Source organism: Oreochromis niloticus, linkage group LG18 (genome assembly GCF_001858045.2).
Source record: "Oreochromis niloticus isolate F11D_XX linkage group LG18, O_niloticus_UMD_NMBU, whole genome shotgun sequence".
NCBI classification, from domain to species: Eukaryota; Metazoa; Chordata; class Actinopteri; order Cichliformes; family Cichlidae; genus Oreochromis; species Oreochromis niloticus.
In genome coordinates, this window is record NC_031982.2 from 36,220,995 (window position 1) to 36,246,521 (window position 25,527).

The following is a 25,527-nucleotide window of genomic DNA, read 5'->3' on the forward strand; positions in this document are numbered from 1 at the left end:
GTGTAAGAATACCTCATTAGGCGCATGCGGAATCTCTGGATCCACGGTGGAAGCAAATCCAAGGCCTGCCCTCCAAGTAGGCTCATGAGGGGCTTATGGTCGGGCTCTTCAATAAACTCCCGCTCAGGCGATAACGTGGAGCAACAACAATCTTTTATTTTAGCTTACCCTCGTGCTGTTTACATACCACACATTTCCTGTCTAGTGGGTAAGTACTGCCGCCTAGTGGCGCATGCATGTATATCAATATAGATTACACCACATCTAGATTTTTATTTATTGATTTTTTCCTTTGGTAAGAAAAAAACTTACAATAAATGTGTTGCTTTATTGGCATTAATGTCTGAGGCTAAAACAGGAAACCTGCTCTGTACTTGCTGCCTTCATATCAAATTTGTAGTAAAGTTTTATTCTATTTTTATATTGAATCTTTCCTCTCAAACTCTGAAACTGCAGCTGGTCTGCATGTGAGAGAATCAAAGCTCAGGAGCAGGTTATGTTCTGAGCTCTGAGCTTTTCCACTGATTCTTTTATTTAAAGCATCAAACAGATTCTCTGCTGGGGGAATATGTTCTATGAGTGCAAGCTGTAAGTGACAACATCTTGTTATACTTCTAATCTGCTGTTGCTGAGTCTGTTTCACTCTCCTGGAAACACACATGAAGATCACCTGTTCTACCGATCACATTCATTTCACTTTGATTTGAGATAAACTGAAGAGATTTCCAGACTTCTCTGTCAGTCAGCTTTAATCTTTAAATGGATCCAGTTTACAGCTCCACAGCTGTAATGTGCAGCTGTGACCTTAGAAACAAACAGAGCAGTGAGAGCGCACTCACAGATGAAATTATTAACTAGAATTCAAATGTTTACTGTGTGTTAAATCAGCAGATTCACTGAAACATTTCCTGCAGGATTCATTTCTTGTCTTTTTAACATCAGTCTTGCAGTTGCTGGTATAGTTTTATGTTCTTTATAGATGTTTAATCACCATTCAATAACATCTCTGGAGTAGGTGACACTCATAGGGATGATTTTCAATGTAAGAGTCATGTGATCCATGAACCGCCCCTTTCAGATTGGTCAGATGCTGCCATCATCATGCAGGGTAAACCCTGCTTTAACTTCATGAGTTTGTAACAAGCTTCATGTGATGACTCATCCTGATCAGCAGTCTTAAAGTAAGATAATGGAAAGATGTCCTGGGTGTGCTGAATGAGGTTTGGAGTACAGCGCCCTCTTCAGCTCACTTTGCATTGATGAGCATGAGCAGAGGGAGACCTTGGGGCTGAAGCTTTCTGCTGATTGCTGTTTTTTGTTGCAGTTTTTCTTGGTTTTATGCAGTTTGTGTGTTTGTTGATAATGTTTTCATGCACTGATGTGTGTTATTAGCTGTGCAGTGACTGAATAAAGCAGAACTAACAGCCACAGAAGTGCATCTGATTCCTTTGTGTGCTTCATCAGTTTCTCTCATGCTTAGTGTGCCGCAGCTATTTTTGGTCACTAGTTAGCAGCATCAAAGGTTTTTTCCACATATAAGTTTTTAAGGACATTTAATAAAAGCCCGCTGCTGATTGGACACATCAGACTAGGATGTAAGAATTCAGGGATTGTGTGAGGAAGCTTTATCATTTGCTTTCCTTTATAGTTCATGCTGTAGGTTAACTAAGGTGCTCTTTTTAAAGGCTTTGATTTCATGCAGTTCTCAAAATTGTGCGGAGAAATATTTTTTTAAACACATCTAAATTTGTAGACAATGAGCTGAAGATGGAAAAGTGGTCTTAAAAGAAATTACAGTTTGTCTGTTTTGCTTTTAAGAGACACCAGGCAGCAGACAAAATCTGCTCAGGAAGTAAATCCCACATAAGAAATGCCAAAACGTGTGCACTGCTGAGAGTCGTCCAGCATTGTTATCAAAGCTGAGAACTTTCACCTGCTGCTCGAACATGTTTCAGTCAGAGTGTGTGTGCAGGATGCAGTCGGAGCTCTGCAGGCTCCTCCTTCAGTCTGACCTTCTTGATGATGATGATGATGATGATGATGACTGCAGCATCACTGTCAAAGCTTCATCAGCCTGAATGGAAACAGAGCTCAGCAGGAGGAGGAGCTACAAGTGAATATGAAAGGCTTCATTTAGGAGCTGAAGAGCTGCTGTGTTCTCTCTATTGTTCATTCAGTCCAAGAGAAAATCATGTTCCTGCTTTTCATTGGGATGATGATGGTCTCCTTTCAGACTGGTGAGTCATCAAAAGATGGAGTGAGATGTAAAAGGAGATGATAGACATGAAAAGATTTGGATGTTGTTTGAATTGATTCACTTTTTATAAACTAAACTAAGTTTAAAGATACAGAAACATCCTGGTGAAATATGTCTTTGTTGTTTTCAGGATCCTCTGAGGATTTACTGACACCATCTAAAGATGTAGTGATGAGTTTGGAAGGAGACACTGTGACTCTCTCCTGCAACTATTCAGGCTCTGACACTTACTTCTTCTGGTACAAACAGAAACCTAATTCACATCCAGACTTTCTCATGGCCTACTATTCAGACAAAACAGAAAGGATGAAGTTTATACATGACGATCAAAAAAAGGAGTTTTATCTGGAGATCTCCTCTGCTGCAGTGACAGACTCTGCTGTGTACTACTGTGCTCTGCAGCCCACAGTGACAGGAAGCACCAAAACTCTGTACAAAAACCTTTGGAGCAAAAACAACAGAATACTCCACAACATCCACTAGAGGGAGCCACACACTGTTAAACTCCTTTGGTTTGATTCATTCAGTTAATAAAATGTCTTTTGCATAAAAACAGAAACTATAATTCACTTCTTAAAGGAAAGATTTCTCACATACATGAATCATCCTCCGTTGTTCTCTCTCTTCACTGCAGTTTCTTTAAAACTGTCTCTTCATGATCAGATGTGCAGATCACAGCCTGATGGTAGCAGACCTGTTAGTGACTTTTAATCTTCATCCATCATTTTTTGTTTCTCAGATATTTTTTTCTTACACATATTTCATGAATGTTGCTTCTTAGACAGATGTTTAGTTATATTTATATTATCAGAGTCAGAATCGTGTTTATTGGCCATGTTTATGCACAGACACATACAAGGAATTTGGTTCCGGTAGATGGAGACTCTCAAGCACAGCAATATAAATCTCAACAATGTAAGCAACACAATTCACACACACACACACACACACACGTATGGATATATACAGCTACACAAACATACACAAAGCTGTGTAAACCAACCATAAATAACTAATCTAAACTTATATACATAGAATACAGAATGAAGAAATGAAATGAGGTGGAATGAATACTACAGAATGTACATAAGGTGCAGCTGCAGTCTGGCAGTGGGAGCAGTGTGACAGGTCAGCTGTTTAGGAGGGAGATGGCGAGGGGAAAGAAACTGTTCCTGTGTCGGGTGGTCCTGGTCTGCAGGCTTCTGTACCGTCTGCCAGAGGGCAGCAGGTCAAAAAGTCTGTGTCCAGGGTGTGAGGGGTCTGTGATGATTTCCCTGCCCATTTCCTGGTTCTTGAGAGGTGCAGGTCCTGGAGGGAGGGCAGGGGGGCGCCGATGATCTTCACTGCTGCCCGTACAGTCCGCTGCAGTCTGCTCCTGTCCTGTTCAGTGACTGCACCATACCAGACTGTGATGGAGGAGCACAGGACAGACTCAATGACTGCAGTGTAGAACTGGATCAGCAGCTGCTGTGGAAGACTGTACTTCCCCAGTTGTCTCAGGAAGTACATCCTCTGCTGGTGAGGGGGAGCAGAGTTGAGGGATGTCTCCTGAAGTCCACTGTCATCTCTACAGTCTCAAGCATGTTCAGCTCCAGGTTGTGCTGACTGCACCAGAGTACCAGCCGCTCAACTTCCTGCAGACTCATCACCATCCTGGATGAGTCCAATGATGGTAGTGTCATCTGCAAACTTCAGGAGTTTAACAGCCGAGTTCTTGGAGGTGCAGTCATTAGTGTAGAGGGAGAACAGTAGTGGTGAGAGGACACATTCTTGAGGGGAACCAATACTGAGGGACCGAGTTTCAGAGGTGATCTCCCCCAGCCTCACTTGCTGCGTCCTGTCTGTCAGGAAGCTGGTGACACGCTGAGCTGGGAGAGTTTGAAGGAGAGAAGTTCAGGCACGATGGTGTTAAAAGCCAAACTAAAGTCCACAAACAGGACCCTGGCATAAGTTCCCGGGCGGTCGAGGTGTTGCAGGATGTAATGCAGCCCCATGTTCACTGCATCATCCACCGACCTGTTTGCCCGATAGGCAAACTGCAGAGGGTCCAGCTGGTGGCCTGTAATGTCCTTCAGATGGGCTAACACCAGTCGTTCAAAGGATTTCATGACCACAGACGTCAAGGCGACAGGTCTGTAATCATTCAGTCCTGTAATGGTGGGTTTCTTGGGAACAGGGACGATGGTGGAGCGTTTGAAGCAGGAGGGAACTTCACACAGCTCCAGGGATCTGTTAAAGAAGCGGGTAAAGATGGGAGCCAGCTGTTCAGCACAGGTCTTGAGGCAGGAGGGTGAAACACCGTGTGGTCCGGGGGCTTTCCTGGGCTTCTGTTTCTGAAACAGTCGGCTCACATCCCGAGTGTGTATTCTGAGTTTCAGGGAGGAGGAAAGGGGGTTGAGAGGTGTGATGGAGGTCGTTGAGTCTGGATTGAGGAGGGGGAGGTGGGAGGTGTGTTGGGGGTCAGTGTCTGAAACAATGGCTCTGGGGAGGGGAGGGTGAGAGTCTGTCGAGAAAGTAATTAAGCAACAAGGATTACTTATGTCTCTGATGGACCAAATTAAAGAACTAAAAAACTTGATTACGGAGAAAGACAAACAAATCCAACTCTCAGAAAGGAGAGTGGACGAGTTGGAACAGCAGACATGACTTGAGGATGTCATCATTACTGGTTACGCGAGAGTCATCGAGACTGGGATCGGTGTAAAAACTGGTGGTGATGAGCCCCCGGTAGAGGAGCTGCAAACACTGGAGCAGCAAGGTTTGGAGTTTTTTGTGAGCAAAAAACTGCCCCTGCACAGTAAAACATTGCAGCATGCTATACCCTTCCCAGAAAGAATGCTAAAGCACCTCCAGAAATAATAGTGAGATTTGTAAATCGAAAACACAAAAGTGACTTACTGAGGCAGTCCAGACAGCTGGGAGGAAGCGGAGTATACTTGAATGAACATCTTACAAAAAAAGAATGCAGACATCGCCAGACAAGCTCGTATATTACGTAAGGAAAAAAAAAAATCCAAGCAACTTGGACGAGAAACTGTAAAGTGATGATAAAGCTTAATGGAACACCAGAAGAGGCTAAGGTCATCACGATTAAGGATCTCAAGGAATTGGATATATATAAGTGACAATACTACTGGAGTCGACTGTATGGAAGAGGACCAGAGTCAGGTTGTAATTTGGACATGGGACTGTGATAAGATCACCGGATTTTCTCTATATGTTGGTAGACAAATGCACGACTGCTAATGTTGTTTCATTTTTTGGTTTTTGGTTTTTTTTGCGAGAACAATAGTCATTTAAAGAATACTCATTTATAATGAGCGATGATTTAGATTATAAATCATATGATTTCGAAGCCAATATTGATCTAGAAGGGAATATGCTTAACACAATTAATGAGACATGTGAATATTATACGGAGGAGCAATTTAGAGATAACGTTGATATAAGTAATATATTTTCTTTAATTCATTTTAATTGTAGAAGCCTCAATATAAAAATTTTGCGCCGATCAATGATTTTTTGCATAGTTTGAGAAGCAAGTTTAAAGTAATTGCTTTATCTGAAACATGTCTAGATGAGAAAAGGGGCTGTGATTTTTATATTGATGGGTATGAGTTATATTACATAAATAGATCTAATAAGAAGGCAGGAGGGGTGGCACTTTTTGTTAACTGTGATCTGAAATGTAAAAAACTTAAAGATATGTCTGTGGTTATTGACGACTTATTGGAGACTGTTACAGTACAACTAGAAATGGAAAGAAGTAATATAATTGTTACGTGTATATATAGAAAACCTGGAACACTGACAGAAACATTTATAGATGTAGTGGAAGATTTATTAAGTAGGGCTAAGAGAAATAAGACTTTATGTTTGTGTGGGGATTATAATATTGATTTTCTAAAAGAGACTAATCACATGGCATCAGACTTTTTAGAATTACTACTTGGAAATGGATTATACCCTCTAATTTCAAAGCCGAGTAGAATAACGGATACATCAGCAACATTAATTGATCATATTTTTATTAATAGTTTAGGGAATAATATTAAAAGTGGCCTCATCATAAATGATATAAGTGATCATTTACCTGTTTTTTTTTACCTTAGATTACAATATGAGAAATCGTAAGGAGGAGGAGAAAGAGCAATTGGACAGATGTATAAGGATAAGAAATGAGGATGCAATAAATAAATTTAGACATGACCTCATGGAAGAGGATTGGAAGGAGGTTTATGTAAATTATGTTAATGTCGCATATGACGCGTTTTTAAATACTTATTTGGCCTTGTATGGAAAACATTGTCCACTGGTACCGCTTAAGTTTAAGAAGAAGAACACTAATTTTAAACCATGGATAACTAAGGGGCTAGTAAACGCGAGCAAAAAGAAGAACAAACTATACAGCGATTATATAAAACTCAGAACAAAGACCGCTGAAATGAAATATAAAGTCTATAAAAATAGGCTAGTATTAATATTGAGGAAGGCCAAGAAAGAATACTATAACAAACTATTTCAAGAAAAGAAAAATAATATAAAGGGTATTTGGAATATTTTCAGAGAGATATTAGGCAATAAGAATGTTTCCTTAGATTTTTATAAGGAAGATAAGATTATAAATGTCACGTCCGGGGTGGCAGACGTGTGGAGTTGAACAAAGGACCTATAATGCGGCAGCTCTGGTGCAGGTGAGTATTTATTGAACAGGAGTTGATACAAACAGAAGTGGCAGGTGAACATGAAACTGGAAAACCTAAACTGGGCAGAACTAAAAACAAACCAGAAACAAAGATGCAGGGAGGTCCGGGGAAATACACATGAAGGGACGCAGGGAGACCGAGGGGAAACAACACAGACGAACCAGCAATGACTAAGACAGAAGACACGACTTAAAAACACTCAGAGAACACAGGGAGATTACACACCTGTGATCACGTTGATCACTCCCACCTGTGAGAGTGAGACTAGGGAGGCAAACTGAAACACTCACATAAGACGCAGACCTTCACAATAAAACAGGAGCAAAACAAAACAGGTGCACTAGACAGCAATAAACAAAACACAAGTCCCAAAACCAAAAGAAAAGAAACACACCAGAGCTCAAGAAAACAAAGTCCAAAACAGAACAGTTCAGGGGGCTGGCCAGGGGGCTGACAGCACCGGAGCCCAAACAGTTCGGGGGCTGGCTGTGTGGAAGGCAGCGGCGGCCACGTGGAAGCAGTTCAGGGGCCGGCCGTGAGGACGGCAATGGCGGCGACCCAGGCGAAAGTAGCTGATATCACTGAAAAAGAAATTACAGCAATTTTAAACAAGACTAAAAATAAGACATCTACTGATTGCGATGGTTTAGATATGGTTATAGTTAAAAAGACATTGGACTGTATAATTACTCCTCTTTGTTATTATTCAATCTTTCATTCCATACTGGCGTATTTCCTGACACAATGAAAGTGGCAAAAGTGATACCTCTGTATAAAAAGGGAGATAAACATAGTTTTAATAATTACAGGCCAGTGTCACTTCTGTCACAGTTTTCTAAAGTACTTGAAAAACTGTTCGTGGAAAGACTTGATAGCTTTATTGAAAAACATCAATTACTAAGTGAAAATCAATATGGATTTCGGAAAAATAGATCAACGGCATCAGCACTGATGACTACTATTGACGATATTTCATGTGCAACAGACAATAATAAATATACAATAGGAGTATTTATTGACTTAAAAAGAGCGTTTGATACGATGCAACATTCTATTTTGATTTCTAAGCTTAATACTTATGGGGTGAGAGGAATTGCATTAAACTGGTTAAGTAGTTATCTAGAAAATAGGACCCAGTATGTGCATTATTTAGGCAATTCCTCTGAAAGACTGAAAATTGAATGTGGGGTTCCTCAAGGGTCTGTTTTGGGACCAAAACTTTTTAATTTATATATAAATGATATTTGTGATGTGTCCAAAATGTTAAATTTCGTTTTGTTTGCAGATGATACAAATTTTTATTGTGCTGCGGATAAATTGAAAGAATTGGCTGAATTAATGGTTTCTGAAATGGAAAAACTAAAAAAATGGTTTGATGTAAACAAATTATCTTTGAACTTGACAAAAACGAAATTCATGATTTTTGGAAATCGGGTAAAAGAGGATGAAGTAATTCTGTCCATTGATGGAGTTTTGATTGAGAGAGTTACTGAACTCCGTTTTTTGGGGGTAGTATTGGATGATAAATTAAAATGGAAATCTCATATTGAACATGTTAGAAAAAAAGATGGTTAAAAATATTTGTATTGTGGGTAATGTCAGAGATATACTAGATTATAAGGCAATGCGTATTTTATATTTCTCACTAATTTCCCCTATCTCAGTTATTGTGCTGAGGTGTGGGGGAATACATATGCGACTAATATACATCCTCTATACTTGTTACAGAAGAAAGTGGTACGAATGATTCATAATGTTAAATATAGAGAACATACAAATAATTTGTTTATAAAATCGAAATTGTTGAAATTTGAAGACTTAGTGAAATTACAGACGTTATTATTCATGTGCAAGGCAAAAAATAATACATTACCTCTTAAGTTACAAAGTTTGTTTGTATTGTGTTCAGGAAGTGGGGACAGTAGAAGGAAGTTTGATTTCAAGCATCAGTTTGCTAGAACCACACAAAGGCAAATGTGTCCGACAGTCAAAGGTATAAGAATATGGAATTCTCTTGACGATAATCTCAAGAGTTGTACAAACATGCACCGTTTTAAAATGTGTTACATAAAAAGGATAAATCAATATGAAGAACATGAAAGTAATTAGGGCTAAATGTGGAAGAAAAAATTTTCATTGCCATTTAATGCTGTATATTGCTGATTATATTGATTTGTTGTTTAGTTTTGCATTGTTACATAAAGATACATGTTAGAGGGGTTTTGGGGGGTTATTGGCGCCCTCTTGTAAGAATATTTGGATTGCAAATAGGGGGCAGGTGCTAACAAGAATTTATTCTTCTTCCTGCTCCTTTTCACCCATGGGTGCAGTGTCATATTAATGGGAAGGAGGTTCTGTATGTAGGAAAAGAAACACTGTTGAACCATGTGTGAAATAAATAAAGAAATGTTTAGCAGTTGATCTCTGGAGAAAGTGATGTAATCTGAGTGACCAAAAACACAGAAAATAAACATAAACAAGAACAGTGCGAGAGAGCGCAGTATCGAGGCTGCCATCCGCGGCGCCATCTTTAGCACAGCTCAAGAAAATACAGTGAGAAAGGAAAACAGCTTTATTGGGCAAAAATACAAAATACAGCGGTATGGTTTCTCTCATTTGTACATGCTGAAGCTGAACCATTGACTGTAGAAAACATGGACGACGCGACCCCGCCTCCTCCCATTGTGCAAAAATGAAGCCAAAATATCCCGCTTGTGGAGGCTGCCGTCTTGCAAATTTGGAGCCAGAGTCTGCGCAGTAGTGACTTGAGGTGGAGCGACTGTGTAACGCTCCCGCCCACACACCCGCTGGACATGACCGCAAACACGCCCCCCTACACTTTTTACGTAGCCCGGCCGCTCGAGTTTTTTTTTGCGGGTTTACCGCGACTGACGACTCGTTTAATTAAGGTAAATACAACCATGTCACTGTTATAAAACAAGACGCACAGCTTATCATCTTATAGTTCTAAAATCACTTTGTTGTTAATTCGTTAGCTAGATTAGCTGCTAGCATACGCGCTGTGTTGGAGGCTTGTTGCTAGCTAGTTAGCGATGCTACACACCTGCTACTCTAATAGCAGGATCTGAAGTTCTTCTTTTACATGTTTTCAGTATTACAGTACACTACAGTACTTTAATCCATAGTTCCTGATTAATGAGGAGTTACTGAAGTACAAGATTTTAAAAAAGATGTTACTGTCTTTACAGATGTGGCAAGAGCCTGAAAACACGCTGCTGGTTGCACATATTTAATATTCAGTTCTGCACAGGAGCTGCAGCAGGGTGCAGCCTGTTGCTTTTACAGTATAATACTTGTAATAAAAGTACAGTAACAGTAATTAGTGACTGATTAGCCCGGAACGTTTCTCTTGATGTCTTTAGTAAATTCATTCACCTGCACAGCTAAACGAGCCCTGACAGCCGAGTGCTCATTTTAGCTAGCTAGGTCTCAGGAGCTAGCAAAGGACGGTAGTTACGGATTAGCTTATAAACACGATTAACTTACCGAAAAAGTGCAGCGGGGCCTCGGGTCCTTCAGTCGGGTAGTCCAGTTAACTGAAGAACACCTCAGGCTGTCAGGTTAAAACACTCGGTCGTGTTTTCATAGCGTAAACGCTGGCCCTCCTCTCAGAGCCTACGCTCTATCTGCTATTCCTGAACAGAGATACGCAAGTTTTTCCGTGACTGCAGCTGTCAGTCAAAGCTGTTATGATGACGTTTCACCCCAATTTAACATCACCGCGGTAGAAATTAGAATCAAACTTATGGGAAAGGAGACCCCTTAGACATAAATCAGCATGATGAGAACTATTGATAACAAAAGAAAGAATCTTTGGAAAAAAATTATCTAAGGAGAAAAAATTTATTTTAGTCTGACCCCAGTCCCATCCGCTAACATGGAGGAGGCGGGGTTTATGACCTATACTGCAGCCAGACACCAGGGGGCGATAGAGACGTTTTGGCTTCATTTTTGGGGAGCTGTGGTGTCGTCCATGTTTTCTACAGTCAATGAGCTGAACCCACAGCAGAGATGATCACTGTCACCAGTGTCTGTTCTGGGTCTCTCCACTTTTTGTCTGCTTCATTTAGAAAACAACATTTGTGAAATGAATCACTTCCTGATCATCGTTCAGAAATCTGAAAATGCTTTTGTTTTTCTAAAAAGGTCTTTTTTTTTTTAAACTGGATATCAAAAGCCGACATAAACACAAAGTAATTGTCATGTGAGACTGTAGCGGGCAGGAAGCGGACCTAAATGCAGGACTCAACATGAAAACTCTGAACAAAACACTGAGAAACAAGAACTAAAACACTAGGAAATTAGGAAATGTGGAACTAAAAGTGAAAGCAGAAACACGGGGAGACTTACACACATGAGGAGGTACGACACCAACAAAGGGCAAAAGAAAACACAGGGCTTAAATATACAAGGCAGTAATGAGGGAAACAGGAGGGAAACACAGCTGCGACTAATAAGACATAACGAGACACGGGGAAGCAAAACTAGATACACTGACATTTCACATGGGAAACATTGAACCAGGAACACAAGACACAACACAAGGAACAGTAACTACAAAAGACAAAACCATGAAAAGCCCATAAAAGCCCTCTTTATTTGTTGGGGCAATCGTTGTGCTCAGTTTTATCATGTGAAATTGGTAGTATTGTAATTTTAGTCCATGCCAATGTGGTGCTGATCTCTCTCTTAAAGGTTTGGTAAACAGAGCAAAATATTTAAGGTTTAATACAACTATTTTAAAGGATCATACATTTGTATCCTACTTTAACGCTGAGTTTAGATATTTTTTGTCTGTCAACCTGCACTCAACAAATGACTCCGCCCTATTGTTGGAAACTATTAAAGCTACAGGAGACAGATTCTTATTCTTAATTTTTCAGACAAAGATTTTATGAACATGGAAACAAACCCAAAATACTTGGCACATGGTACCAAAAAAGATCAGAAACACAAGTCATTACAGCTATTTGTGATGCTCAGAACGATCACGTATATGATAGTCAAATCATCAATAACACCTTCAATGAATTTTATTACATTATGTGTGAACAACAGGGGCGATTTTAGCCCATTTTAGGGTGTGGCCTGGTGGGTGTGGCTCTGCTAGGGGACTGCCCACACCCGAAGTCCTTGACACCCACCTGCTGCAGATCAGGGCTCGTCGGGGGAGCTATTAAGGAGAGCGATGGAGTTCCCACTGACGCGGGATTATTGCGTTAGACTTCACGTCAGTCTTCTAGTTTAGTTGAAAAGTCAGTGAGTGTACGCCTGCTGGGAAAGAGTGTTTAACAGCTGCCTCTATTGTTTCCCTCAGGAGGAGTGTGGGACGAGAGAGAGCAGTAAGCACGGTGAGTGCAGAAGACACAGGAGCAGAGAGCACTTAACGGGGACTTTTTTTGGAAGAAGACACGACACGGGAGTAAAGGGAGATCATGGGGATTTATTGCCTTTTTTGCACTGTAAATAAACGCACCGCTTGCAGTGAAGAGTCCTGCGTTCTGGGTCCTCCTTTCCCCACATCCTCACGGTTGGCCAGCGTCAACCGTGACAACCTCAGTGAAGAGTTTATGGGTCACAAGCTCCGTTTAGATCAAAATGAGAAACTTATGTTGTCAGAAGATAAACAATCTGTCAGGCAGTGCTGTGAGGCAGGTAGAGGTCGGCCCCAAATGCAGGACATGAATGAAAAGGTTTAACTGAGAGACGCTTTTGTTCGCTGTGGAAACCTTCAGACATTACAAAATAAGAAAACATAACCTAAACTGAAACCTAAGAAGTTGGAAGCTAGAAAACAATAAACAGAGAAACTAGAAACTAACTATGAACACTCAGGAAATGATTATCATTATTTTTATCATCAATATTTCCTGTTGGATCACGCACCAGCAAACTGACCAAAGAGACACAAAGTAAAACAGATGTTGTGTCCAAAAGTGTCAGCTGTAACTGGGACTGCTGCTGCACCACAACAATCCTGCATGTCGTGTCCACAGACATGACGTCTCTCAGGTTTGTGTTTTAAGATCCAATCAAATAAGATGATGCTTCATTTGAACAAACAGTTGTGAACAAAAATCCTTCCCAACATACACAAACTATTCTGAGATGTTTCTTGAATTCAGGACTTCTTACACATTTTTCTCCAAATGTCTCAAGTTTCAGACTTTTTAACTGTGTGATGTAGAATTATAGGAAATATTTTATGGTTACTGTTCATAACCATCATCTTTATCATTGTATTAATTATCATTTTATCCAAGCATTTATTGAAGTTGCTGGCATTATGTTATAATTTGAATTACAGGGGTTATCATAATCAAATATTAACATGTTTATTATAGGTGTAGTTAGAACCACTTAAATCGTTGAGTTAAATCTATAATCTTAAAAGCTTATATGCTGAGTATTTTGCTACAGTAAAATAGTGGCTGAGCAAAGGCCTGAATGTATTCAGCTTCTTGTTGCATTTGAGTTTGCCTAGCAACAGGTGACGCAAAGAGGAGGACAAGTCCATGGGGACCTCACCACCATATTTGGATGGATGCCAGAAAGGGGAACTCCTGTCTCTGCAGTTATCTCTTAAGATTGATCAGTGTCTGTAGAAGAGGCAAATAATGTTCTGAACATGCAAATAATGTGCTTGTAAACGCATGAGGGGGCGTCATAATACCCTGATGTTATAAAAGCAATCTGAAGTGTATTTTTGGTTGGGGATTTACAACTGATGGTTTCCAGTGTACGTCGCCCCACGCTGCGTGTATTCATTAAAAATCAATTGTTCGATCGACCTCTTGTGGACCATGATTGTTTTACTCTCGTCCTCAATTTCGGACCCTTAACATTTGGTGCATTGGCCAGGGTTGAGGACATAGAGTTGGAGGTTGAGACCGAGAGGGTCCGAGGCGCTCGAACGAACAGACACGAGTCAGTGGTCGAAGTGAGTGGACATAAGCCGGCTTATTCAAAGGTAAGGCACTACCTGTTGAATTATTTCCAAAATGTGCCAGATTGGACATGAGAAATTAAAGTCTACTCACTGAAATTACTGCTAAATGTCTCTTTTGATTTTGGTGAAAATCTCATGAGAATTGAAGTTAAAGTAATGATAATGAAACGTTGAAAAAGGTAAAGAGAATAAGAGAAAATAAGTAAAGAGTAAAGAGAATAATTGTATTTAAAGCAGTTGAACTGCAGATTGAATTTAGAGTTATAGGTTATTGGCGAAGAGTTTGTGACAGTTAAGTCTTAATTGAATATAAAGCCGGGCTTGGACATCAATAAGATTGCTTGTGTAGTTTTATGGGGTGTTTTCAAAGTATTATAAATTATTCTAGAACGGCAGTTGGACTGCTAAGAAGTGCATTGCTCAGACGTAACGGTTGCCAAGGTCAAGGACGCTTAGACCTTGTCCTCAGTTGAGGGATAGTCAGTTGGTCACTGTGGAGCTTGGGGCACTCCAGAATAACTAGTGGTTGGACCACTTTACCGTCCGGGACGGTGGTTTGCACTTTTTTGGTCAGTAGAAACCGGGTTTCGGGCGTGTAACTTTTAACTTAAAACTTCGGGGAAGCCTGGGATGTGAAATGTCCCCAAAACAGAGCTTTTCGGCAGGGATTGAGTTGGTTGACGCTTTTAAATTGTGTTAGGGCATTAGATATGTGACCACGGTCCGGGGCCGAGACTGGTTAATTGATGACAAAAAACTCAGGGAGTTTGTCCCTTGGAGGGTTAATTTAAAATTGTCTAAATTGTGTAGGTTTTGAAATGAGAGGCCTAAAATCTGTGCAGTTTTAATCATAGGACGTCTGTGTAAATATATTAAGAGACTTGTCTGAGTCTGTGAGTCAGGCTGGTATTATTTTTAGACTGTGTGTGTGTGTGTGTGAAAATGCAAATAAGGCAGCTGCAAGGTCTCTAGAGTTTTAGGAAGTTTAGATAGAGACTGTTACACATTGCTGAACGCCTGTTTTGTTTATTACAATATTGTAAGTAAAGTTTTTATTTCTTGCCATGACTGTATGACTTTTGCTGGGTTTTGAGATAGGATACATAAACTGTTGATACTTATGACCGTTATTTGGGGTCTGAAAACTGAAATTGACTTTGAAATAATTTCATTAATAAATATGTCTGTAAGTGATGTCCCTTTTGGTGTTCAAGTAGGATGTTTTAGGATTTTTAGATGGGTTTCGTTTCAGTTTGAGATAATATACACAGTTACATTTGGGGTTCCTAATGCATAGTTGACTTTGAGTGATAAATATAGGTGTAAGTCGTTTGATGTTTGTTGGGCAAAGGAGAACTTTAGAAGATTGTAAGTGGTTTTTCCTTTAGTCCGATGACATATAAGTAGTTAGATTTGACAGATTTGTTTACATTTTGGCTTTATGTTAATATAGGTTGCAGCGGGCACAGAGGAAACACAGCACAACATATTAAGGGTTTAAAATAATAATAAATAAATGAATGAAGTTTCTTAAGGGTTCTTGTGTGTGTTTTTAGGGATAGTTTTTTGTGGGTTTTTGGGGGGAGTGTGTGTTGGTGTTTGTGTGTCAAACGGGAGATAACATGAAAACAGAGGAATTAGAGACTAGAATGTCCTAGAAGGCAATAAAATGCAAATTAAGAAGCTGTGAACTGCTTAAACCACAGTTGGTTTCACAAGTACTGCTGCAAACATTGTTGAATGCGTGTGTTTAAGACGCCATTTATGTTTATTAGAGGGTTATAAATAAAGTTTTGAGTTGCTGTAGTGCATGTATAGTAAGTGACTGAATTTTGATAGATGTATATATTTTGAGCCATAAAGGCTGGTGTGTTTTATTTTTCAGTTATGTGTGTGTGGTGAGAAGCTGTGTGTGAGACGATGAGAGGTTTCAGTTTTTCCTTTTTTCTTTTTGACTTGCTCTTTCTGATTATGGAAGGCATGTCCAAGATACTCGTATGAAAGCGTATTTTGAGTGATTTTAACCATGTGAATGCTGTCAGTATTTGATTTGAATGTCTCTGCATGATTTGTCTGAGTGAGTGAAAAAGGGAGAAGTTTGAGAGAAAAGGCAGTGTGTGTGAGACGATTCATGGCGTCTGAAAGAGGTTAGAACATTTAAAAGTGTGTATGAAATATATTTCTTTTGTGATGTAAAGTAGGATGTTTTAAAGTTTGAAAGTGCTTTTAATTCAAGAAATGCATGAGGGATGGTATGAGAGGTTGAGTTTATTTTTATGTTTGAAAGAGCTCTATTTAAAAGTGTGTATGAAAGGAAGGTGTATTGTTTTTAGACCAAGACTTAGTAAAACTAAAGAGGGTTTGTAGACTGTAAATATGAAGAAACAAGTGTTTGATTAATTTGTAGAAACAGGAAAGAGAAACAGGAAATACTGTGCGGTTGTGTGTGTGAGAGGAAGGTGTGTGTGTGACTGATGATGTCAGGGGAGCACCCAGAGAAATAGACAGAGTTAAATTCTAAGAGGATGAAGCAAATCGAGGTTTTAAGATAAAAAATGAATATAATACTAATTGTATGCTTTAGTATGCCAATACAGGTGGACGTCTTTCAACTTTGGGACCTTGAGTGCAGCAGCAGAACAATAGATTAACAGAATTGGGAGAATAAGCCAGGCTTTGGCTCGAAATTGTGCAGTTGATCTCTCACTTTGTCCTTGACCCGGAGAAGAAGTTCAAAGGACAGTCAATCGCCTGATGAAGACCGATAGAACATCGTGGACTTGAATACAGCAGGCAAACGACAGTGCCACCGATCCATTAACACTGATGACGACTGACGACCAGCAGCAGCATGTAAGAGTAATGCAACATGTACTGTGAAAATACAGGCTGGGCAGTTGAACAGTGGGATAAAGAATTGTGGAAGAGCACTGGACATTGAGTGATATTTTGCCATGCTGGGACTTAACTTAAAAGAAAGACTGTAAAGAAACAGAGAAGAAGACAACAGCTGAGTTGAGACTGTGTTTGCTGGAGCTTTGAAGCCCGAACAGGACACTGTGAATGAAAAAGGACCAGTGAGAGGTGAAGCTGGACGAGTTTGACTGCGAGAATATAGGATATAATTGGATTGAAAATTGAAGCCTGAACTCATGAATTGTTTAGGGATGTCCACTACAGCATAACAAAGAGGTAAACATTAGAAAAGGTAAGAATAATGAACGAAAATAATTGTCATTACCTTAATGAATAGAAAACACACATACAAATTGTTACATGTGAGATTATTTTTGAAATGAATCAGAAGTGAGATAGTTTGAATCTAAAGCTCAGTGGTGAAATGGATAAATTAAATATGAATATATAGGATGCAATGAAGAAACAGCTTACACGTAGAGTACATTAACATGAATACATAGAAATGCAATGAGAAACTCAATGAATTAATTCAATGAAGAAGCAGTTTACACTCAATTAACATAAAATGCAAGGAAGAACACGCTTACATGCATGGCATAATTGGTATTTCTGACTAGAGACAGAGAAATGGGTCATTTAAGCACTTGTGGTAATAATGAAAATGTCTTAGTTTTGTTATTTTCAGGGGTAAAGCAGAACTGTACCAACTCTCCACAGCAGCAGTCGGAAGAAAGTTAGAAGTTAACATCACTGGATAAGTTAAGGCAAGTTTCTGGTTGAATTGTTCACAGAATCATGTGTCCATGAACCTGGAAAACAGGCCCTAGCTCCTGGCTGAAGACTAGGAGTGCTTTATTTAAGGTGGGAAATCAAAACAGAGGGTTAGTAATTCGGGGAAAAGAAAACTGACTGCTTAACTGGAGAATTGGGAAGGAGTCTGGGAGACTGTGAAGCCATAGATGCAAAATAACACATACCCATACACACACAAACAGAAAATGCATTAACCTTATAAAGACAAGCTCCTGAAGCTTAATGCATAGAGACATTGATTAAAACCTGGCTAAGAACATAAGCATATGCAATGAAGATCGGCTTGCTACTTGTATGAGTGATAGAATGGTGTGAATGTTGAATAAACTGATTAAACTAGTTTAAAGGGGTGACTTAGCAGTGCTTTTGCACTGAGTGATCAAAACAAGTGATTAGTATAGAAAGAAAATGAAAATAATTCAATAATGTGATAAAGTTTAAACATGTATTTCTTTTGCCAAGTTAAATTGTTGAGATATGGCTGAGTATGGAAAAAGTTTGAGAGCTTGTGTGAATGTGGACAGAGGAGCTTGCTGTGTGTGTGTGATTGAGGCCTTAAAGGAGGGGTAGATTGTTCAGAGGTGCAAATTTGATTAGGAGGTTTATAAATTAGGGTTGACACATTGTTGTAAGGTGTTAGGCTGAATCTGAGTATGGTAAAGTGCTTAACCGGGGTTATTGTTGTGTACGAAATGGTGTAGCTTTTGGCGAGGTTTTCGGTGTGTTGAACGGGTGAAATTTAAGATGGTTTAAGATTTTTTGGGGCTGTTGTTTTTCATTTTAATAGAGGGAGTTTTGATAAACATGGACATGTCGAAAAGGGCCCATAGTTTTTATAACAGTGCACTTAGAAAAAACCTGTCAGGTGATTTTGTTTTGTACTTTGATGAGCTAACAATCAGCTCTCTTTTTTCTCATTTTTGCTCTAGCAGGCCTGGAAGAGAGTGAACTGACGGCGCGGACAAATTACCAAGTAAGGATTGCAGCGAGTCAATCCAGTCAAAAGTATAGAGAACTCTTTTCCTAAAAAGGAAAACGAAATAAAACAAATGATTGAGCTCATTTTGCTGATGTGGAGCATCTGATGACGTGCGCGGAAGGCTGCAGATCAGCAAAAAATATCATGTGTGAATGCATGTGAGTGAATGTGAATGACTGGACGAAGGTGGGAACGAGTAAATGTGAACCACAGACAATTTACCATGTGAGGAAAAGAAAGGGGATGCTTTGTTTTGCTTTTGCCATGAGCAGGACAAGTGGAAGATTTAATTCTGGGGATGCTGATGTTTGCTTGGAGGGAATTTTTGTTTTATTTACTGGGGTTGGATTATGTTATTACATTATAAAATGCTAAATGCTAAAAGGGAAACATTGTTTGATATAACTCATGTTACCATTAACTGAAGAAACACATGATTGATAACTGTTCTGTTTTAAGTTTTCTTTGTTATAACACAGATTGGATCATAAATGGGGAGAGTTGAGTATGAAATGTAAAGTATAGGTTTTGTTTCCAGGAAATTCTAAGGATCCAGACTTTTGCATGGAGCAAGGACTTTGAGAAGATTTGACATGATGATTAAATTGATTTTATTCCTTAAGCACAGGTTTTCAGGGCTGGAGCAGATCCACCGGAGAGGAGGATTGCTGAGCTGTTCTGAGAGATGATATGACTAACCTTTTTCCTTTAATTTCTTAAGCCCGGGTGATGCATTTTGAGTTTTTGAGTTTTTATTTATTTGGACACATCTGGTGTGTCCAAATATAAAGGGGGAATTTAAGAGGTAATTTGAAATGGGTTCTAGGATCATTATATGACTTTTGGGGTTTTTGATAATTTAGATATGGTAAAATTGAGGCAGAAATTGTTATTGTAATTGTTATTTTTAAATAAAGTTATTTTTAAAGTAAAATGAAGTGAATCCTGTTTAGAAGATAAAATGCCGGTGTTCATGAGAAGCTGTACACCAAATTTAAAGGGAAATTGTGGGACATTTTTGAATAAAAGATATGCTTTGGGGAAAACTAGTGAAGATTTTAGGAGTAGAAAATGTTTGATTTCTTTTTATTTCTAGAATAAGTGGTTATAATGCAGGCTTACACATACAGATATTACATAGAGTTATTTTATAGGGCAAAGGTGGAACACATGTTGCTTTGTTTCTGTTTAGCAACTACTGAGACGGTGAAACAAAATGTGTAGATAATGGAAACTTGTCTAACTGGCAATAACAGTAACTTTTGCATGTCAGGTATATGCTTGAAGCAAAAAGAGGTGTAAATCCTGATAGAAATTTTGAAGCGTGCTTTCTAGCGCAGATTTAGGCTGACATGGGGATGGTGTATATTTTACCCGGGGTGTGTTTAATAAAACTAAAAGTATTGCTCACACACATAAAGAGTATTGAGATTAAGTAAAGTTAATAAAAAGGATAAAGCCCAGAACATGATATTGTGAACCAAGTTTGAATAATTAAAGGAACATTGGATGAACACAGTAGATTAGTGAGGTGTAGCAGAGAGAGGCTGTTTGTTTTCTATCTTTTACAGGAGAAGATTTCAGGACCACAGCGAGAATCCTGGAAGCCCCAGATCGAACGGAACCAACCAGAGAAAGGAGAAAAACAGAGCACAAATACACCTAGTTGTTTATGTTACAAAGAAGATCAAAAGTTTGTTAGACATAGGTTATAATGGAAGCATAAAAGGGATGAGAGGAACTTTACATAACATAGAAATCCTGCAACAATTCGTAAATTGCCCAAACACAGTGTTCAGACCGGATATGCGCTACCCGTTAAAGGGGGCGAAGAAATCAGGCCTAAGTTTGAAAAATGAAATGGGTTAACTCGATAGAGGATGTTTCCAAAGGTTGAGAAAATAATGTAGGACCTTTTACCAGGAGAAAGCTAATTGTATCTTTTACACTTTACAGTGGGCACTGAGGGAATGTGGGGATTCAGAAATTCTTTTATTCCTATTATATAATCTGCATTATTATGATTGCATTAAGAACATGATTTACAGCATTGTTTATCAGTAATATTGTTTACAGGGTTCATATTGCATTGAATATGTTTGTCATGACATTCATTCTATTCACAGGTTTAGTTCATTTTATACACATTGCATATCTGTGCTCGTTTAGAGTTGATGTTCTATCCAAGAGGGTTTTAAGCTTCACTGGTGAGAGTGTCCAGGTGATACATGTTGAGGGAAGATGAGAACATAGCAGGTTAATTGCATGCATGCTTACAATACACATAAATCTAGTAGCAGGCCTGAGCGAGGGCCCAAGAGTCTTCTACTTCTTATTTGAGACCTGCGCCAATTTAGTTTACTTAGTGATTGATGACGAGGGTCCATTCCACTAGATTTCCACTAGAGAGGGACCCAGGAAAGGAGCAGAGACCACTTAAGCATGAAGTGTTTTCAAGTGGGAGCTGGCGTTTTATTATTGGACCACCTAGATGACATGAGGTTGTTGTCTGATTTGCTGAGTCAGGGGACGGCAAGAGAGGGTCAGAGCGAAGGTAGTGGACCTGGGAATAGTGTAGTGACGTCTCTGGAAGACGTCAAGAGAGGGAATTGTAGAATTATAGGAAATATTTTATGGTTACTGTTCATAACCATCATCTTTATCATTGTATTAATTATCATTTTATCCAAGCATTTATTGAAGTTGCTGGCATTATGTTATAATTTGAATTACAGGGGTTATCATAATCAAATATTAACATGTTTATTATAGGTGTAGTTAGAACCACTTAAATCGTTGAGTTAAATCTATAATCTTAAAAGCTTATATGCTGAGTATTTTGCTACAGTAAAATAGTGGCTGAGCAAAGGCCTGAATGTATTCAGCTTCTTGTTGCATTTGAGTTTGCCTAGCAACAGGTGACGCAAAGAGGAGGACAAGTCCATGGGGACCTCACCACCATATTTGGATGGATGCCAGAAAGGGGAACTCCTGTCTCTGCAGTTATCTCTTAAGATTGATCAGTGTCTGTAGAAGAGCCAAATAATGTTCTGAACATGCAAATAATGTGCTTGTAAACGCATGAGGGGGCGTCATAATACCCTGATGTTATAAAAGCAATCTGAAGTGTATTTTTGGTTGGGGATTTACAACTGATGGTTTCCAGTGTACGTCGCCCCACGCTGCGTGTATTCATTAAAAATCAATTGTTCGATCGACCTCTTGTGGACCATGATTGTTTTACTCTCGTCCTCAATTTCGGACCCTTAACAGTGAGTATCACCGACTCTCTGACTCTGTCTACATCGTTAATGTGACTTCTGCTTGTGTGACGTGTCACACGGCTCCCTTAAATCATTTTGGTTATAAAGTGTGTTAACCACAGGAGGAGGAGTGACTGAGAGCAGAGAGGAGGAGCAGAGATTCAGGGAGGAGCTGAGCTGTTACTGAACTATAGAAGAGAGAAAAACCTCCACATTCAACAGAGTTCAACACAAAACAAACTTTATGTTCCTCAACATGCTGTCATTACATCACTGTGTGTTTCCTCTGATTCTTCTCACTCTCACAGGTATGCTCACCTACACAGGAAACTATGTTCAATTCAAATGATTCATTCATGTCAATTATTTATTGAAACAATTCTAAGACTGATTTCTTCCTTCAGGTGTCAGCTGTGAAGACCTCAGTCCATCCAAAGATGAAGAGTCCAGTTTAGAAGGCAGCACAGTTACTCTGTCCTACAAATACACCAAAGGTGCTGCTGATTATTTCTTCTGGTATCGAAAACATCCAGGAAAAACACCAGAGTTCCTGATCTCTCATTTGGAGTCGGGAAAAATAGTAACACCTCCCAGCAGCTCCCGACTCTCTGTTGGAGTCAGAGAGGAAGAAACAAAAATGACTCTTCAGATCTCCTCTGCTGCAGTGACAGACTCTGCTGTGTACTACTGTGCTCTGCAGCCCACAGTGACAGGAAACACCAAAACTCTGTACAAAAACCTTTGGAGCAAAGACAACAGAATACTCCACAACATCCACTAGAGGGAGCCACACACTGTTAAACCTCTGATTCTTGTGTCATTGGACTGATGACAAAGACAACAGAGAAATGAAGCAGTAAAGATCAGAGACAGAGACAGAGCTGCTGTGGAAGCACAAAACTATTTGATTGGCTGAGCTATTAAACTGGCCCCGCCCACTGAAGTTGAGCTCATCCAATGACATTATTTGTTGGTCATTGTGCTGCAGTGGAAGAACATTGTTCATGTGCTGTCTGTCTGGCTTTAATAACTCCAAAGACATGTTGCTGCACCTCTTTTTGCTTCTATCTCACATTATAGGTGAGTTTAAGAACAGGGATTAAAGTTTAGTTGAAGCTGCTGCATTAAGCAGATATACAGACTGCATTTCACTACTTTTCTTCTTTCTTTTTCCAGGACTCACAGCTGGAGACTCAATCACTCCTCAACGACCTGAAGTCACTGAAACAGAAGGAAAATCTGTCACACTCACATGTAACTATCAGATAGGTGGTGGTCGTTATGTTTACTGGTACAGACATCATTCTGAACTTCAGGCTCCTAAGTTTATACTCTGGAAAGGAGCCAAAGGATACTCGAGTGAATATATTCCTGATAAACGTTATAAAACCCAAACATCTTCTACATCAACTAATCTGACCATAACAGCCCTAACCCTGGCAGACACAGCTCTCTACTACTGTGCTCTAGAAACACAGTGATACAAAGTGTAGAAGAGGCTGTACAAAAACCTGAACACAGATATCTGACTACTCTTCAAAGAGGAGGGAAGTGGTATTCAAAGCACAGCTTCATATCAGATGGATTCTGCTAATTCCTGTTTTATCAGAGTCACTGTGGTTACAGCTGCTAATGAAACACTGTGGGAGGATTCACATGAGCAGCAAATCCACATCAACCACAAACCAACTGTAGGAACGTTCAGACATTAAGACATTTATTTCCTTATTTAGTGATGATGTGTGTAAAAAAACATCAGAAGTCAAATAAAGTAACTAGTAATAAACTCCCAACATTGTTGGTGCATTAATGATGTTTTACAGCTGAAACTTTTACTTTGGTATTCTCACATTTTCTGCTACATGGTTTAAACTTTTCCTTCATTGTATTTGAATCACCTGTTTGTGCGATTTCTCGATGATGTCATAGGTACAGTTTCTCCTCTGTGTTCTGATTGGACATCTAAAGCAGTGCCATCATTGATGGTATCAGATCCATTTCACACGTTGTTGAAGTTCAGTCTGAAGTCACTTTAAGTCACAAAGCTTCACTTTAACCTGCAAAGATCAACAATGTTTCACTTCTTAGTGATTCTTCTCCCCACACTGCACCACGACACCGGATATCAGGACTCCTCACTCTCCAAAATCCCAGTGTTAAAATTCAGTCATGAAACATTTTGGTCGATACAAGAAGATTCTTCTACTGTTTTCTCTTCTTCAGTTTTTAAAGATAAACATCATGATCCACACTGACACGCATTCATATTCTTCGGTTCACTGGATTAAAACTGAGCCTCTGCTTTTTATTTATCCTGTGCTTGTTTCTCGACTCACAGTTCAGTCAGTTAAACCTGCTTCCTGCAATAGGAGCAAATATCCAATGAAAGCAGCAGAAAGACGTGCTGAGTGTAAAGCTGTCAGCAGGGGGAATAACACAGGGCTGTGAATGAGTCCTGTCACTGTGATCAGGCTCCTCCTTCTAATCCACCAACTTAGTGTTGATGAAGACTAAACAGAGAGATCACAGCTTCTTTATACTTGCTGTAGCTCACAGTTACTCTACACTGCAGATATGACGCCTCTGTTCATCTCAGTGCTGCTGGCTGCTATGTGCCTCGGTATGAACACAACTCTGTTTCTTTGATATCAATCCAACATTGACATGATTCTTTAACAGCACACTGATACTGTTTGTTGGTGTTTTACAGAATGCAGAGCACAAAAAGACAACGTGCTGCAAGCAAAAGGAGAAGAGACTGCTGCTGAAGGAGACACAGTAACACTTCACTGTCTCTATAACAGCAGCTTCCCATCAGGTAATTATCTCTTCTGGTACAAACAGGATGGAAACAACAGCCCCAAATTCATCCTGAGTCGTGTTAGTGGAGATCAAGGAGACACAGCATCTGAGTTCAAGGAGAGATTTTCATCCACACTGGATTCCAGCATCAGATCAGTTCCTCTGAAGATCCAGAAGCTTCAGCTGTCTGACTCTGCTGTGTACTACTGTGCTGTGAGGCCCACAGTGACAGGAAACACCAAAACTCTGTACAAAAACCTTTGGAGCAAAGACAGCAGAATACTCCACAACATCCACTAGAGGGAGCCACACACTGTTAAACTTCTCTGGTTTGTTTCATTCGGTTTTATTTGGCAACAGTGGGAAGGAAAAACTCCCCTTTTTACATGAAGAAACCTCCAGCAGAACCAGGCTCATCTGCGTGACCAGTTCGGGTGTGATGGGAGGAAGACAGGACAGAGAAACACTGTGGAGGAGAGCCAGAGATTAATAATAACTGATGATTCAATGCAGAGAGGTGTATAAACACATAGTGGGTGAAGAAGAAACACTGAGTGCATCATGGGAATCCTCCAGCAGCCTACAGCTATTGTAGAGTTGTTGTTTATGAGGGGAGTAGATGAAGAGGAAATTATTGATGTAGTTACATCCTTTAACTCCAAGAAATCAACTGACTGTGATGGCATTGATATGCACTTAAAGATATTTTTGGATGTATTGTGAAACCATTTACCGACATTTATAATCTGTCATTACAAAGTGGTTTATTTCCTGATAAGAAGAAAATTGCAAAGGTAGTTCCAATATATAAAGCTGGA

General features: G+C 39.6%; 1 protein-coding gene across 2 annotated transcripts in view; it reads right to left on the bottom strand.

The window, feature by feature from the left end:
• Positions 1-25,527, bottom strand: part of LOC100704393 (zinc finger protein OZF) — an 883,579-nt gene that overhangs the window by 695,319 nt on the left and 162,733 nt on the right. The gene's annotated exons all lie outside the window — the stretch shown is intronic.